General features: G+C 45.9%; 1 protein-coding gene across 3 annotated transcripts in view; it reads left to right on the top strand.

The window, feature by feature from the left end:
* The first annotated feature begins 2,447 nt into the window (after positions 1 to 2,447).
* The window catches only part of CHID1 (chitinase domain containing 1), a 706,518-nt gene continuing 693,959 nt past the window's right edge, over positions 2,448 to 15,006 (top strand). For 2 of the 3 annotated variants that reach the window (XM_040328528.1, XM_040328531.1), the window contains exon 1: positions 2,448 to 2,537. The gene's annotated coding sequence lies outside the window, so the exon portion shown is untranslated. The remainder of the gene's footprint in view (positions 2,538 to 15,006) is intronic. The other variant, XM_040328530.1, reaches the window with a different exon arrangement.

Here is a 15,006-nt window from a genome sequence, read left to right as displayed (position 1 = left end):
GCTTAAAATATATATAATGTTTGGGGATTCTGAGTAATTTTCTAGCAAAACAAAAATATGATTTAACCACTTAAGGACCGCCGCAGACTATATACGTCTACAGAATGGCACGGCTGGGCATATGGACGTATATATACGTCCTCTTTAAGAGCCCAGCCGTGGGTCGTGAGTGCGCTGCTGACGGCGCGCGACCCGGTCCGAAGCTCTGTGACCCCGCCTGCAGACCTGATCGCCGCGGGTGTCACACGATCGGGTCACAGGTGCTGAAGAACGGGGAGAGGTGAGTGTAAACAAACCTTCCCCGTTCTTCTCTATGGCAGTGATCGTTTGTGCCCTGATATAGGGAACGACGATCACTGACGTCACATGTCCAGCCCCATCCCCCTACAGTAAGAAACATACATTAGGTCACACTTAACCCCTACAGCGCCCCCTAGTGTTTAACCCCTTCACTGCCATTGTCATTATCACAGTAATCAGTGCATTTTTATAGCACTTTTCGCTGTGAAAATAACCAAAAATGTGTCAAAAGTGTCCGATATGTCCGCCATGTCACAGTCACGAAAAAAATCGCTGATCGCCGCCATTAGTAGTAAAAAAAAAAATATTAATAAAAATGCCATAAAACTATCCCCTATTTTGTAAACGCTATAAATTTTGCGCAAACCAATCGATAAACACTTAGGCCCAGATTCTCAAAGGCTTTACGACGGCGCAACACCATTTGCGCCGTCGTAACCCCTTCACTGCCATTGTCATTATCACAGTAATCAGTGCATTTTTATAGCACTTTTCGCTGTGAAAATTACCAAAAATGTGTCAAAAGTGTCCGATATGTCCGCCATAATGTCACAGTCACGAAAAAAATCACTGATCGCCGCCATTAGTAGTAAAAAAAAAAAATATTAATAAAAATGCCATAAAACTATCCCCTATTTTGTAAACGCTATAAATTTTGCGCAAACCAATCGATAAACACTTAGGCCCAGATTCTCAAAGGCATTACGACGGCGCAACACCATTTGCGCCGTCGTAAGTCCTAATCTGGCCCCCGGGTATCTATGCGACTGATTCTTAGAATCAGTTACGCATAGATACCCATTAGATCTGACAGGCGTAAGGCTCTTACGCTGTCAGATCTTAAATGCAATTTTGTTTCCCGCCGCTAGGTGTCGCCGACGTCGTTTTCCCCGTCGCTTATGTAAATTAGCAAATTACGACGATTCCCGAACGTACGCGCGCTCGACGCAGAGAATTTACGTCATTTCCGTAGCCTTTGCGACGCGTAAAGTTGCCCCTGGGTCTATGAGGCGCAGCCAATGTTAAGCATGGCCGTCGTTCCCGCGTCGAAATTTAAAAAATCTACGTCGTTTGCGTAAGACGTCCGTGAATGGCGCTGGACGCCATTTACATTAACGTCTAAGCAAATGACGTCGGTGCTACATTTAGCGCAATGCACGTCGGGTAATTTACTCGACGGAGCATGTGCAGTACGCTCGGCGCAGGAGCGCGCCTAATTTAAATGGTGCCCGCCCCATTTGAATTGGACGGGCTTGCGCCGAGCGATTTAACGATACACCGCCGCAAGTTTACAGGTAAGTGTTCTGAGAATCAGGCTGTAAACTTGTAAATCTGCGGCGGTGTAACGTAAATCACATACGTTACGCTGCCCAGGAGAAACGTAATTGTATGAGAATCTGGGCCTTATTTTTTTTTACCAAAAATAGGTAGAAGAATACGTATCGGCCTAAACTTTTTATATCTTTTTTGGGGATATTTATTATAGCAAAAAGTAAAAAATGTTGCATTTTTTTCAAAATTGTCGCTCTATTTTTGTTTATAGAGCAAACAATTAAAACCGCAGAGGTGATCAAATACCACCAAAAGAAAGCTCTATTTGTGGGGGGAAAAAAAACATCCATTTTGTTTGGGAGCCACGTCGCACGACCGCGCAATTGTCAGTTAAAGCGACGCAGTGCCGAATCGCAAAAAGGGGCAAGGTCCTTAACCTTCATAATGGTCCGGGTCTTAACCGGTTAAACATGGGAGAGAAATGTCAGAATTAGCTTGGACAGGAAGTAGTTTAAAAAAAAAAAAGTTTGATTTTAGTTCTACTTTTTTTTTTTTATCTGAAACTGGTTGTCATACACAAGTGCTCCAATATCAGGAAATTGCAAGAAAATATATACTAGAAGGTAGCAGAGATTCCTTCACAGCCCTACTGTGCTGACACTGACAGAGAGCGAGGGGCATACATTTATCTTCCTCACTCCTAACAGCAGCTAAACTCTCACAAATACGCTCCTCGCTTCCATTTATATCACTAATATAGAGACACGCCCTACAAAATCAGACCAATCTCTAGCAGTCAGTCCACTTCACCCCGCCCCTTTCTGTCATCCTATCCAATCGACGCGAGTATATGGCGCTGCCCTCACCTTGTGTTATCAGTCAGGGCGGAAACAAAAAAATATATTTTTTTCACATCTTTCAATAAACTTGATTGTACGCGGACATTGCCATCGCCAGTGAGTCAGGTAACACGAAGTGCTTTGTGGAGAGTTCTGTGCGGCTCCCAGCATGGCAGGTTGTTGTAATGATAATATAGGACACCCCCTGTTCTGTGTGTACGGAGTGTGTGGTGGGGAATTACGTTCCCAGTGAGGAGAGCCGGTGGCTGTGTGACGTGCAGGGGTTCTGTGTGCAATGAGCGCCCTCTCCAGTCACGGCTGTGTGTAGTGGCCATGTGGAGGAGGACTGGCTCTGTGGGACGTCATTAGACGATGGAGGAAATAGGACTGGCTACTGGGTGTTCCATGTTACAAATTCTGACATTTCTGTGCCATATAGAAAATAAATAACCCCTTTTATCAGCCCCTAACCTGCCACACATATGTGTCCCTGGGTGGTTGGTGGTCCCTGCATGAAAGCCGAGCGCTCAGTCCAGACCAGTAGCGGCTGGTGGTCCAAATTTTTGGGGGGTGCAAACAAACTGAACATTTTTGGAAAAACACCCTTCAAATCAAGCCACTGTGCCCCCTGCCCGCCCGGCACTCACCCTGTGTCGTGGGGAGCGGTGCCCTCCATGCTCCTCTGCTATGATTGGACGCCTGATAGTTGTCCAATCACAGCGCCTCTCGTTTCAGCCAATCAGGTGACGGATAACAGACCTGAGCACCTGATTGGCGAAGAAGCGGTTCAGTGTTAGGAAAGCGAATATTAATGTGAAGTAATGATGTCACAAATGTGACCCATGTTTTGCAGTGATTCTGCCCGTGATCGGGTGTGAATGCAGCCTTACCAAAAACTGCCTACTAGGGATGAGCTTGGGCGTGTTCGCACGCTCCACATTAAGGATGAGCTCTGGCGTGTTCGCATAGAACAAGTGCAGAGCCCGCCAGGAAGTGTGCACGGCGCTGCGCTAATAATAGCCAGGGAGACATTTCACGATCTCTGCAGCCGAGCATCGGGACAATGTCTCCCTGGCTGTGATTAGCACAGCGCCGTGCACACTTCCTGGCGGGCTCTGCACGTGTTCTATGCGAACACGCCAGAGCTCATCCTTACTCCGCATGCAGAGCCCGCCAGGAAGTCGGCGCTGCGCTAATCACAGGCAGTGAGACATTTCCTGATCTCTGCAGCCGCGCATCGGGAAATGTCTCACTGCCTGTGATTAGCACAGCGCCGTGCACACTTCCTGGCGGGCTCTGTACGTGTTCTATGCAAACACGCCAGAGCTCATCCTTACTCCACATGCAGAGCCCGCCAGGAAGTCGGCACTGCGCTAATCACAGGCAGTGAGACATTTCCTGATCTCTGCAGCCGCGCATCAGGAAATGTCTCACTGCCTGTGATTAGCACAGCGCTGTGCACACTTCCTGGCGGGCTTGTACGTGTTCTATGCGAACACGTCAGAGCTCATCCTTACTCCACATGCAGAGCCCGCCAGGTTGTCGGCACTGCGCTGCGCTAATCACAGGCAGTGAGACATTTCCTGATCTCTGCAGCCGCGCATCGGGAAATGTCTCACTGCCTGTGTTTAGCGCAATTTCCTGATCTCTGCAGCCGCGCATCGGGAAATGTCTCACTGCCTGTGATTAATGCAGCGCAGAGCCGACTTCCTGGTGGGCTCTGGAAGTGGAGTGTGCGAACACACCAGAGCTCATCCCTACTGCCTATGCACATAAGGGATGGGATGCTTGTAGATAAAAACAAACTGTGCAGCTCTAAACAAGGTTGAATAATACGCTTGCTATAGGTGTAGGACATGTGTCACACAAGGCCCGTAGGCCGCATCTGGCCCTCCAGGCCATTTCTTGTGGCCCTGGCACCTCTCTTACCCCCCCTCATCTCTGCCCCCACGTTGTCTCATCAATCAGCAGCAGAGAGGTGGAAAGAACTTCTCCGCCAGCTGTGCAGCTGTGGAGAGGCTCGTCTTTGCCCCCCATCTCAGCAGGCGGCAGCAGAAAGGAGGACAGAACTCTTCCTACAGATCCTGTGCAGCACAGCACCCCCTCATCTCTGCCTACCCTGGTCTCAGCATTTATCAGACTCAGCCAGCTGACTCCAGCTATCCTCTGGTCCTCCTCCAGACCCTGTCACTTTCTGCTTCTCAGTTCCACCCTCAGCTTCTTCCTGGCAGCAGCACAAGGTGGTGCACTGTGGTGTAAGGGAGAGTGGAGGATTCTTAACCTCTAAAGGTGGGGGGCCTCTCAAAATCTGATGTAAGGGGGGGCATGCTGTGGACATCTGCTTATAATTATTATGAAAATAATACTATTCTATGCCAGTTGAAAAGGAGGGTCGCATGCCTCTGGTATCATCCACAAGCAACTTTATTGGAGACTGCTCAGACAGAACACCATGGTAGAACCACGTTCTGTCTGAACAATCGCCAATAGTTTCTTGTGGATGATACCAGCGGTGTGCGGCCCTCCTTTTCAGATTTGCATCATCTTCTACAGGAGTGTGAGTGGGCACTGTTTCCCATCTGCACCACTCCTTCACAGCTTAGTGGTTGTAAACCCACTCTGACAACTTGCACCTACAGGTAAGCCTAGATTAAGGCTTGCCTGTAGGTGCAAGAAATATCTCCTACACGGTTATGGAGATATTTGCAGAAAACACTGCACCGATGTCTACGGCGCACTGAGCGTCCTGGTTTTATGAATGTGATCATGCCGGGATTATGCTGGTCCCATGCGCAGGATCGTGCCGGTCCCGCGCGGGAGTGACGTCATCGCCGCTCCGGCCAGTCACAGCACCGGAGCGCCGAATCCCGGAAGGCGCTCGGAGGGGACGTGGTGGAGGAGGGGAACGAGAAACGCTTCGGGGGCTTTCGATCTCAGGTAAGTCATTCATAATGAGCTAGTATGCTATGCATACTAGCTCATTATGCCTTTCTCTTGCAGGGTTTTTTTTTTTCAGGGAAAAAAAAGAGGGTTTACTTCCTCTTTAAAGCAGGGGTTCACCCTAAAACATCGGGCACGATCCGTTGCACCCCTAATACCGATATAGTGTGATTTTTCTCCCCGGCTTCCGATTCCTGCGGAACTGGGCGTTTCTATCCCTGGGTTAGATGATTGACATGTTGTGAAAAAGTTCCCATGTCGCACAAGGCGCGTCACCAGTTTTCCGTAAATAGCCGAGCTGCGAGTCAGCGCTTTACGGCGCCTGCGCCCGCCGTGTAGCGCTGACTGTGCAGGCGCTGTAATGCGCCCACTCGCAGCTCGGCTATTTACGGAAAACTGGTGACGTGCCTTGTGCGACATGGGAACTTTTTCACAACATGTCAATCATCTAACCCAGGGGTAGGAACGCCCAGTCCCGCGGGAATCAGAACCCGGAAGCCGGGGGGAAAATCACACTATCGGTATGTACTGCGAAAAAAAAAAAAAAGACCTGCATACTGTAAATGTCGTTTGTATGCTGGATGTAATGTTAGAATTTTTTTTAAGGTGAACCCCCGCTTTAAGTCTTAAAATGGAAGTAAACTCCCCCTGGCTTACCTAATAGGTACTATAAATATCTCCTAAAATTGCACCAGAGATGGGCAGAGTGCTGGGAGAGATGAGAAAGGATTGAACTATTTCCTGCTGGGAAGAGAAGAGCAAAGTTCTATTGACGAGTGCAATATAGCTAGAAAGTGCTGGAAAATGCAGTATAGCGTTCTCACTGCTGCCCCTGGAGAATGGGGATTACTGGGGGCTCAGAGCCCTCCTGGGGATCAGACATATAGTGGGGTAAGCGGAGTTCTGTCTTCCAACCCCCCCCCCCCCGACACAGTCACATGACCTCTGACACACCGCTCTGTACACCTGTTGCAGTTAAGGCACTCGGGCTCAAAAAGGTTTGCCACTGGTCTATACTTTTGTGCACATTGCTGGATCACAATGGGGGTAAGGTAAATATCTGAGGGGGCTGCTGCACAGGGAAGGTTTTTTGCCTTCATGCATAGAAACCACTTTAAAGCTGAGTTCCACCCAAAAATGGAACTTCCGCTGTCCGGATTCCTCCCCCCCTCGGGTGTCACATTTGACACCTTTCAGGGGGGAGCAGATACCTGTCTAATACAGGTATTTCCTCCTACTTCTGAAAAAAGATCGCTGCAGTATACGCAGCAATCTATGCCATGTCTGGCTGTTCCTCTGTCCCCCCGCTGTCTTCTGGGACCACTCAGAATGCGCAGAGCGACTCGCACATGCGCATTAGGGAACCAGGCTGTGAAAGCCGCAAGGCTTCAAGTGATATTAAAGGTTCCCGTTTAAAAAAAAAAATAACAAACGCGTCATACTTGCCTCCACTGTGCAGTTCGTGTTGCACAGAGTGGCCCCAATCCACCTGTTCTGAGGTCCCATGGCGGCTCCTCCCCACATTAGATAACCCGCTCTGGGAAGCTCTCTCCTGAGGGGGTTACCTTGCGCGTTTGCTCCTGTGTCATACACTCAGCGACCATAGACGCCGAGTGTATGGCTCGGCCCCGCCCCCCGGTGCCCGCATCATTGGATTTGATTCACAGCAGTGGGAGCCAATGGCTGCGCTACTATTAATCTAGCCAATGAAGAGCCGAGAACCCATGGAGAGAGCGACACGGGATCGCGCCCAGGGAAATTCGAGGCTCGGGTAAGTAAAACAGGGGGGCCGGACACTGTAAGGTGTTTTTTCACCCTAATGCATAGGATTAGCTTTACAACCCCTTTCACTTCCTGATTCCCTTACTAGCAATGCCAGCGCCTCCACCCAGGGCTGAGGGATGGGTTGGCTTCAGGTGAGGACATTGTGGGCGCCCTGGACAGGTAAGTGTCCTTATTTTAAAGCCTCATGCACACTGGACTTTTGACATTTTTACAGCAGCTGTTTTTGGCAGTAGACGTTTTTTTCTACAGTCATTAAACTCTCCATCATGTTGTTCTATGTGTCCATGCACACATAGGCTGTTATCAGCAGTTTTGGGCAGTGGTGTTATATATATATCCACTCCCTACCCACCTCCAAGTACCACCCCTTTTAGAGAATACAGGACCAAGTATCATTTTGTGCTGATAAGTAATTTGTATGGAATTTGTTAATAACAAGAAAAGCAGTAAAGTAGATCCCCCTGCAGTGAGCAGTAATAGAACCTTCCCAGCAACAATAGATTCGCCCACCAACAATAGACTCTGGCAGCAACAACAGATCAGAACAGCCAAGCATCAATAGACTCTTCAGCAGCCAGCAAGAATAGATCACTCCCTCAACAGTAGGTCCCTTCCAGCAATAATCGACCCTCCCAGCAACATAAGCCCAACCAACAATAGTTCCCCCATCAGCAACAATAGACTGCCACACACAAATTGATGCCTTCCAGCAACAATAGACCCCTCCCTCAACAGTAGATCACTTCCAGCAACAGCTGACCCCACTAACAACATAATCCCTCCCCCAGCAACAAAATATCCCCCACCAGCAACATTAGAAGACCTCCACAATTAAAAATATATCCCCTCCAGGAACAATACATCCCCCAGCAGCCATCAACAATAGACCCTCCAGCACACCCCACACCCCTTGCCATTAAATACATTCAGTGTGGGAGGGGCCGTAACTGCGCTTCCCCGCGTTCCTGCTGAAAAAAAGCTCTCTGTGTGTATATTTTTTATATATATATATATTACACACACACACAGTATCTCACAAAATACACTTTGCTACAATGTAAAGTAGTGCGTGCACAGCTTGTATAACAGTGTAAATGTGCTCTCCCCTCAAAATAACAACGCACAGTCCCTAATGTCTAAACTGCGGGCAACAAAAGTGAGTACACCCCTAAGTGAAAATGTCCAAATTGTGCCCTATTATTAATTTTCCCTCCCCGGTGTCATGTGACTCGTTAGTGTTACAAGGTCTCAGGTGTGCTGCTCACTGGATGTTCAACATGGCCCCTCATGGCAAAGAACCCTCAGAAAAAAATTATTGTTGCTTTACATAAAGATGGCATAGGCTATAAGAGGATTGCCAAGACCCTAAAACTGAGCTGCAGCACGGTGGCCAAAACCATATAGCGGTTTAACAGGACAGGTTCCACTCAGAACAGGCCTTGACTAAGTGCATGTGCTCAGCACCATATCCAGAGGTTGTCTTTGGGGAAATAGACATATGAGTGCTGCCAGCATTGCTGCGGAGGTTGAATGGTGGGGGCGGTCAGCCTGTTGGTGCTCAGACCATACACCACACACTGCATCAAATTGGTCTGCAAGTCTCCCAGAAGGAAGCCTCTTCTAAAGATGATGCACAAGAAAGCCCGCAAACAGTTTGCTGAAGACAAGCAGACCAAGGACATGGATTACTGGAACTATGTCCTGTGGTCTGATGAGACCAAGATAAACTTATTTAGTTCAGATGGTGTCAACATGTGTGGCCGCAACCAGGTGAGGAGCACAAAGACAAGTGTGTCTTGCCTACATTCAAGTATGGTGGTGGGAGTGTCATGGTCTGGGGCTGCTTAAGTGATGCCAGCACTGGGGAGCTACAGTTCATTGAGGGAACCATGAATGCCAACATGTCCTGTGACATACTGAAGCAGAGCATGATCCCCCTCCCCTGACCCCAAACACACCTTCAAGACGACTACTGCCTTGCTAAAGAAGCTGAGGGTATAGTTGATGGACTGGCCAGACATATCTCCAGACCTAGACCCTGTTAAGCATCTGTGGGGCATCCTCAAATGGAAGGTGGAGGAGCGCAAGGTCTCTAACATCCACCAGCTCTGTGATGTTGTTATGGAGGAGTGGAAGAGGACTCCAGTGGCAACCTGTGAAGCTCTAGAGCAGTGAGTCTCAACCTTCTAGTGCCGTGAATTTACATATCCTTTAAAGTGGTTGTAAACCTTAAAAAAAAAAAAAAAAAAAAACCCTACAAGACAAAGGCATAATGAGCTAGTATTTCTTACCTCAGATCGAAAGCCCCCGCAGCTGTCCTCGACCGTCCCTAGCCATAGCCGCTCACTGAATCAATCGGCCCAGCCAATGGCTGCGCTGCTTTCAATCTATTCGAGGGGGCATCATCAGATGTTTTTTCACCTTAATGCATAGATTGCATTAAGGTGACATTTTTTTTGTCCCTTTACAACTCCTTTAATATAGGCTTACCAGTAGAATAAAGTATGCTGTAAGGGTTTACAACCACTTTAATGGTGACGTTGAGTTATTTTGAGGGGACAGCAAACTTACACTGTTATACAAGCTGTACACTCACTACTTTACTTTGTAGCAAAGTGTAATTTCTTCAGTGTTGTCACATTAAAAGACATAAAATATTTTCAAAAATGTGAGGGGGTGTGTATGTATGTATGTGTGTGGGTGTAAATTTGAATATTGTGCAAAAGTTCATTTATTTCACTAATGCAACTACAAAGGTGACACTAATATATGAGACTCATTACATGCAAAGCAAAATAGTTCAAGCCGTGATTTGTCATAATTGTGATGATTATGGCTTACAGCTCATGACAACCCCAAATCCACAATTTAAGAAAATCAGGAATTTTGTGAAAAAATGCAATATTCTAGGCTCAAAGAGTCCCACTATAATCAGCTAATTAAGCCATAACACCTGCAAAGGGTTCCTGCGCCTTTAAATGGTCTTTCAGCCTGGTTCAGTAGGAATCACAATCATGGGTAAAACTGCTGACCTGACAGTTGTGCAGAAAACCACCATTGACACCCTCCATAAGAAGGGAAAGCCTCAAAAGGTAATTGCAAAAGAAGTTGGATGTTCCCAAAGTTCTGTATCAAAGAATATTAATAGAAAGTTATGTGGGAGGGAAAAGTATGGAAGAAAAAGGTGCACAACAAGCAGGGATGACCGCAGCCTGGAGAGGATTGTCAGGAAAAGGCCATTAAAAAGTGTTGGGGACTTTTAAGAGCCACCACACACAGACAGATCCTGGACATGGCTTCAAATGTCGCATTCCTCTAGTCAAGCCACTCCTGAACAACAAACACGTCACAAGCATCTTACCTGGGCTAAAAAAAAAAACAGACATGGTCTGTTGCTCAGTGGTCCAAAGTCCTCTTTTCTGATGAGAGCAAATTTTGCATCTCATTTGGAAACCAAGGATCCAGAGTATGGAGGAAGAATGGAGAGGCACACACTGCAAGATGCTTCATGTGCAGTGTGAAGTTTCCATAGTCTGTGTTGATTTGGGAAGCCGTGTCATCTGCTGGTGTTGGTCCACTGTGCTTCATTAAGTCCAGGGTCAACACAGCCTTCTACCAGGAGATTTTGGAGCACTTCATGCTTCTTTCCACAGACGAGCTCTATGGGGATGCTGACTTTATTTTCCAGCAGGACTTGGCACTTGCCCACACTGCCAAAAACACCAAAACCTGGTTCAATGACCGTGGGATTACTGTGCTTGATTGCCAGCAAACTCGCCTGACCTGAACCCTATAAAGAATCTATGGGGCATTACCAAGAGAAAGATGAGACACAAGACCGAACAATGCAGAAGAGCTGAAGTCTGCTATTGAAGCATCCTGGTCTTCCATAACACCTCGGCAGTGCCACAGGCTGATGGCTTCCATGCCACGCCACATTGAGGCAGTAATTGCTGCAAAAGGTGCCCAAACCAAGTACAGAGTACATATGCATGCTTCTACTTAATTATAAAAAAAAAAATACAAAATCTTAAGATATCACTGATCCTATCAGGATCATTCCTGTCTTACCAGACAGGAATATGCAGTCGATATAGTAAACAATATATACTGGTAAAAAGAAATCAACCAAATTAAAAAGAGTTCGAATAGAAAAAGGGAAATAAGAAAGAAAAAGAGGAGAAGAAGAAGAAAGAGTCCACGGGTGTGAGCCAGAAGAGCCCTAAATCGAAAGAAGCATGCTGTCAAACCGGGAAGGCTGAGCATATGCAATCCATGGCCGCCAGACTTTAAGAATTTTATTGTGTGTGTCAAGCAAGATGGCTGTTAATTTCTCGTTCACCAGGACCTCATTTACACGGTTTTTGACCGCCTCAAAACTAAGCACAGGGGTTTTTCAAGCCCTAGCAATTTTCATCTTAGTTGCGGTAAAAATATGTTGTGCTAGCTGCCTCTCTGGTTGTAACAATTCAACAATAGGTTTGCTATAAGGGTTTCATAGGGGTCCCTCTTGAGGTTAACATGAAATAAATTCCGACTAATAGCATAGATTCTGAACCATAGCCTGCAAGCCTTGGTTTTCAAGTCTTCCAACAATTGGGGAGAGAGATTAATTGAGAGAGCCTTAGATTTGGAGGAGTTGACACTGAGACCCGAAAAAGGGCCGATGGTGTCTAGGAGGGATAGTATATTTGGCAGGTCCTAGGGGAAGTTAAAGTTAACAGGATATCGTTGGCAAAAAGGGATATTTTATGGGAAGCGCCTGCTATATCTATATCTTTTATATCTGGATGGGAACGAACTGCCTCCACCAGTGGCTATAAAGCTAAAATTAAAAAGGAGTGGTGAGAGTGGGCACCCCTGGCGCGTGCCTCTCCCAATGTTAAAAAGAGGTGACTCAAAACCGTAATATTTAATTTTAGCTCGGGGGGAGTCGTATAGAACTGAAACCCACTGCAAAAAAGAGGCCCCAAATCCATAATGGCGAAGTACGGGCGTTAAATAAGGCCATGACAAAGTGTCAAAGGCCTTGATCACATCCAAAGACAAAAGCATCGATTCTAATGAGTGGCTGTGGGCAATATATTGTAATTGCAGTATTCGCCGGATAGCTTTCACAGCCTGTCTGAGGTGCAAAGCCAACTTGATCCTTTTTGATTAAACAAGGAAGAAAATAATTCAAGCAGTTGGCCAGAATTTTGGTGAGAATTTTCATATCTATTATATACTAAAATTGGCCCAGGAGGAGTGGTCACGATCAGGTTTGGGGATCATCACGATGTTGGCAGTCAAAAGATCTGGAGTAAAAGACTGGCCTCTCTTAACAGAATTATTCATAGCCTTCAGGTGTGGAGGTATAATATCAGCTAACTTTCTAAAGAAAAGCACGGTGTAGCCGCCAGGTCCGGGTCTCTTACCTACCTTAAGATCTTTAATACATTGAAGGACTTCCGAAACCTGAATGTCCCGGTCCATATGGGCTTCAGACAATGTGGGAAGTGAGAGGTTATTAAGGAAGTCCCCGGCCCTTCAGACGCCGACTACAGCTTAGTAAGACGGTGACGGAATTCCTCAAACTTTCACTGGGTTACCGGTGAACACGTTATGTCGAGTTCGCAATGTAATAGGGGTGGGCTTAGGGGTAAAAGTGCGGAGCCTATTTGGCAACATACGAATTCGGTTTATTTGCTTTAGCATACCACTTCTGACAAGACCAGCGTAAAACACGGTCATCGCTATCAGTAAGATGGAGATCCAACTCTGAGCGGGCTTGGTCTATAGGTTTACGATTAGCAGGGGTGGGAGACTATTTAAAATCGTTTGAAAGTATTTCCAGGCAGGTCTCTAGTTCACGCTGCTTTCAACAGCGTTCCCTTTTACGCTTCAAAGCCAGCTGTATAATATGCCCCCTAATAACCGCCTTATATGCCTGCCAGAGAGTTACAGGAGAGGATACAGAGTCTGTATTAATGCAAAAATAGTCTGCAGAGGCTTTCAAAATATACGCTCAAACCTCTTAGAAGGGATAAGAGCGAATCATTCAGCACCCAGGATGAGTAATGGGGTTTATCAAGAATGGAACTACAAACCACCAAGACAGGATCATGGTCCGACCAGGGAGTGGCCAGGAAGGAGGTAGAAACCACAAGGGGGAGATGTTTCCTCAGCACAAAGACATGGTCAATTCTAGAATGAGAATGGTGGGGATGCGAATAGTGTGTATAATCTCTACCTAGGGGATGAAATTCTCTCCAGAGGTCGACCAGATCATGGTTTTGCAATGATCGAACAAATTTCTTGGTGTCAGAGGAGAGGGCCATGCTTTCCGAGGGATATTTGTCCAGAGAAAGGTCCAAGGCCAAATTAGAGTTTCCCGCAAGAAGGAGAGTACCCTTTTGGTGGGATGCTAGCAGGCTGCAAACATGGGTCAAAAAAGGGCCTGGGGCACAATTTGGAGCATAAGTCATAATACTGACTTCAGTGTCTTGGATGGTACCTTTCAATAATAAATCTACCATCCAGGTCTGCTATCTGTTTATTACCACTGAAAGGAACTGACTTACGAAAGGCAATGAGCATCCCCCTGTGCTTAGTCGAGGCGGAGGCAAAGAAGCTCTGAGGATATTGACCGTCAAAGTATTTAGGACAAGAGGCCGTCGAAAAATGCTTCTCTTGCAGGCATGCTATATCGATCTGCTGTTTCTTGAGGTATTTAAAAATGTTAACTAGTTTTTGGGGAGAGTTCATGCCCTCAACATTCAAGGACAACCAATTTAGCGTCATATTAACCACTTGACCACCAGGCACGTAAACCCCCTTAATGACCAGACCAATTTTCAGCTTTCGGTGCTCACATTTTGAATGACAATAACTCAGTCATACAACACTGTAACCAAATGAAATTTTTGTCTTTTTTCCCCCCCACAAATAGAGCTTTCTTTTGGTGGTATTTGATCACCTCTGCGATTTTATTTTTTATTTTTTTCGCTATAAATGAAGAAAACGAAAATTTTGTAAAAAAATTAATTTTTCTTCATTTCTATTATAAAATTTTGCAAAAAAAGTAATTTTTCTTAATAAAATTGGCCTAAAATGTATACTGCTACATATCTTTGGTAAAAAATAAATAAATAATTTGGTTATTATTTAGTCTGGGTGAAAGTTATAGGGTCTACAAGCTATGGTACCAATTACTAAAAATTTATCAATTTGATCACACCTGAAGTACTGACAGGCCCAACATGCAGGGAGCACCATCAGGCGTTCTGGAACACCCAGACCAATTCTGACATTCCTCTCCTACATGGAAAAATCATAATTTATTTGCTAGAAAATTACATGGAACCCCAAAACATTATATATGCTTTTTTTAGCAAAGACCCTAGAGAATACAATGGCGGTCGTTTCGCACGGTAAGGTTAGCCCAAAGTTTTTGCATAATATGAAAGATGAAGTTACGCCGAGTCAATAGATACCCAACATGTCACCCTTCAAAATTGCACACGCTTGTGGAATGGCGCCAAACTTCGCTACCTAAAAATCCTCATAGGTGATGCTTTAAATATTTTTACTGGTTACATCTTTTTAGTTGGAGAAGAGGTCTAGGGCCAAAATTATTGCTCTCGCTCTAACGTTCGCAGCGATACCTCACATGTGTGGTTTATACACCGTTTTCATATGTGGGCGGGACTTACGAGTGCGGTCGCTTCTGTATACGAGAACAGGGGCGCTTTAAATTTTTTTTTTTTTTTTTTTTTTATTGTTCATTTTACTTTTTATTTATTTTAGTTTGACATGTTTTTCCCCAAAAATAAATGTTTTGATCACTTTTATTCCTATTACAAGGAATGTAAACATCCATTGTAATAGG

Source organism: Rana temporaria, chromosome 11, assembly GCF_905171775.1.
Source record: "Rana temporaria chromosome 11, aRanTem1.1, whole genome shotgun sequence".
Taxonomy (NCBI): Eukaryota; Metazoa; Chordata; class Amphibia; order Anura; family Ranidae; genus Rana; species Rana temporaria.
Note: the sequence above shows the minus strand (reverse complement) of the source record. Positions and strands in the feature narration are given on the sequence as shown.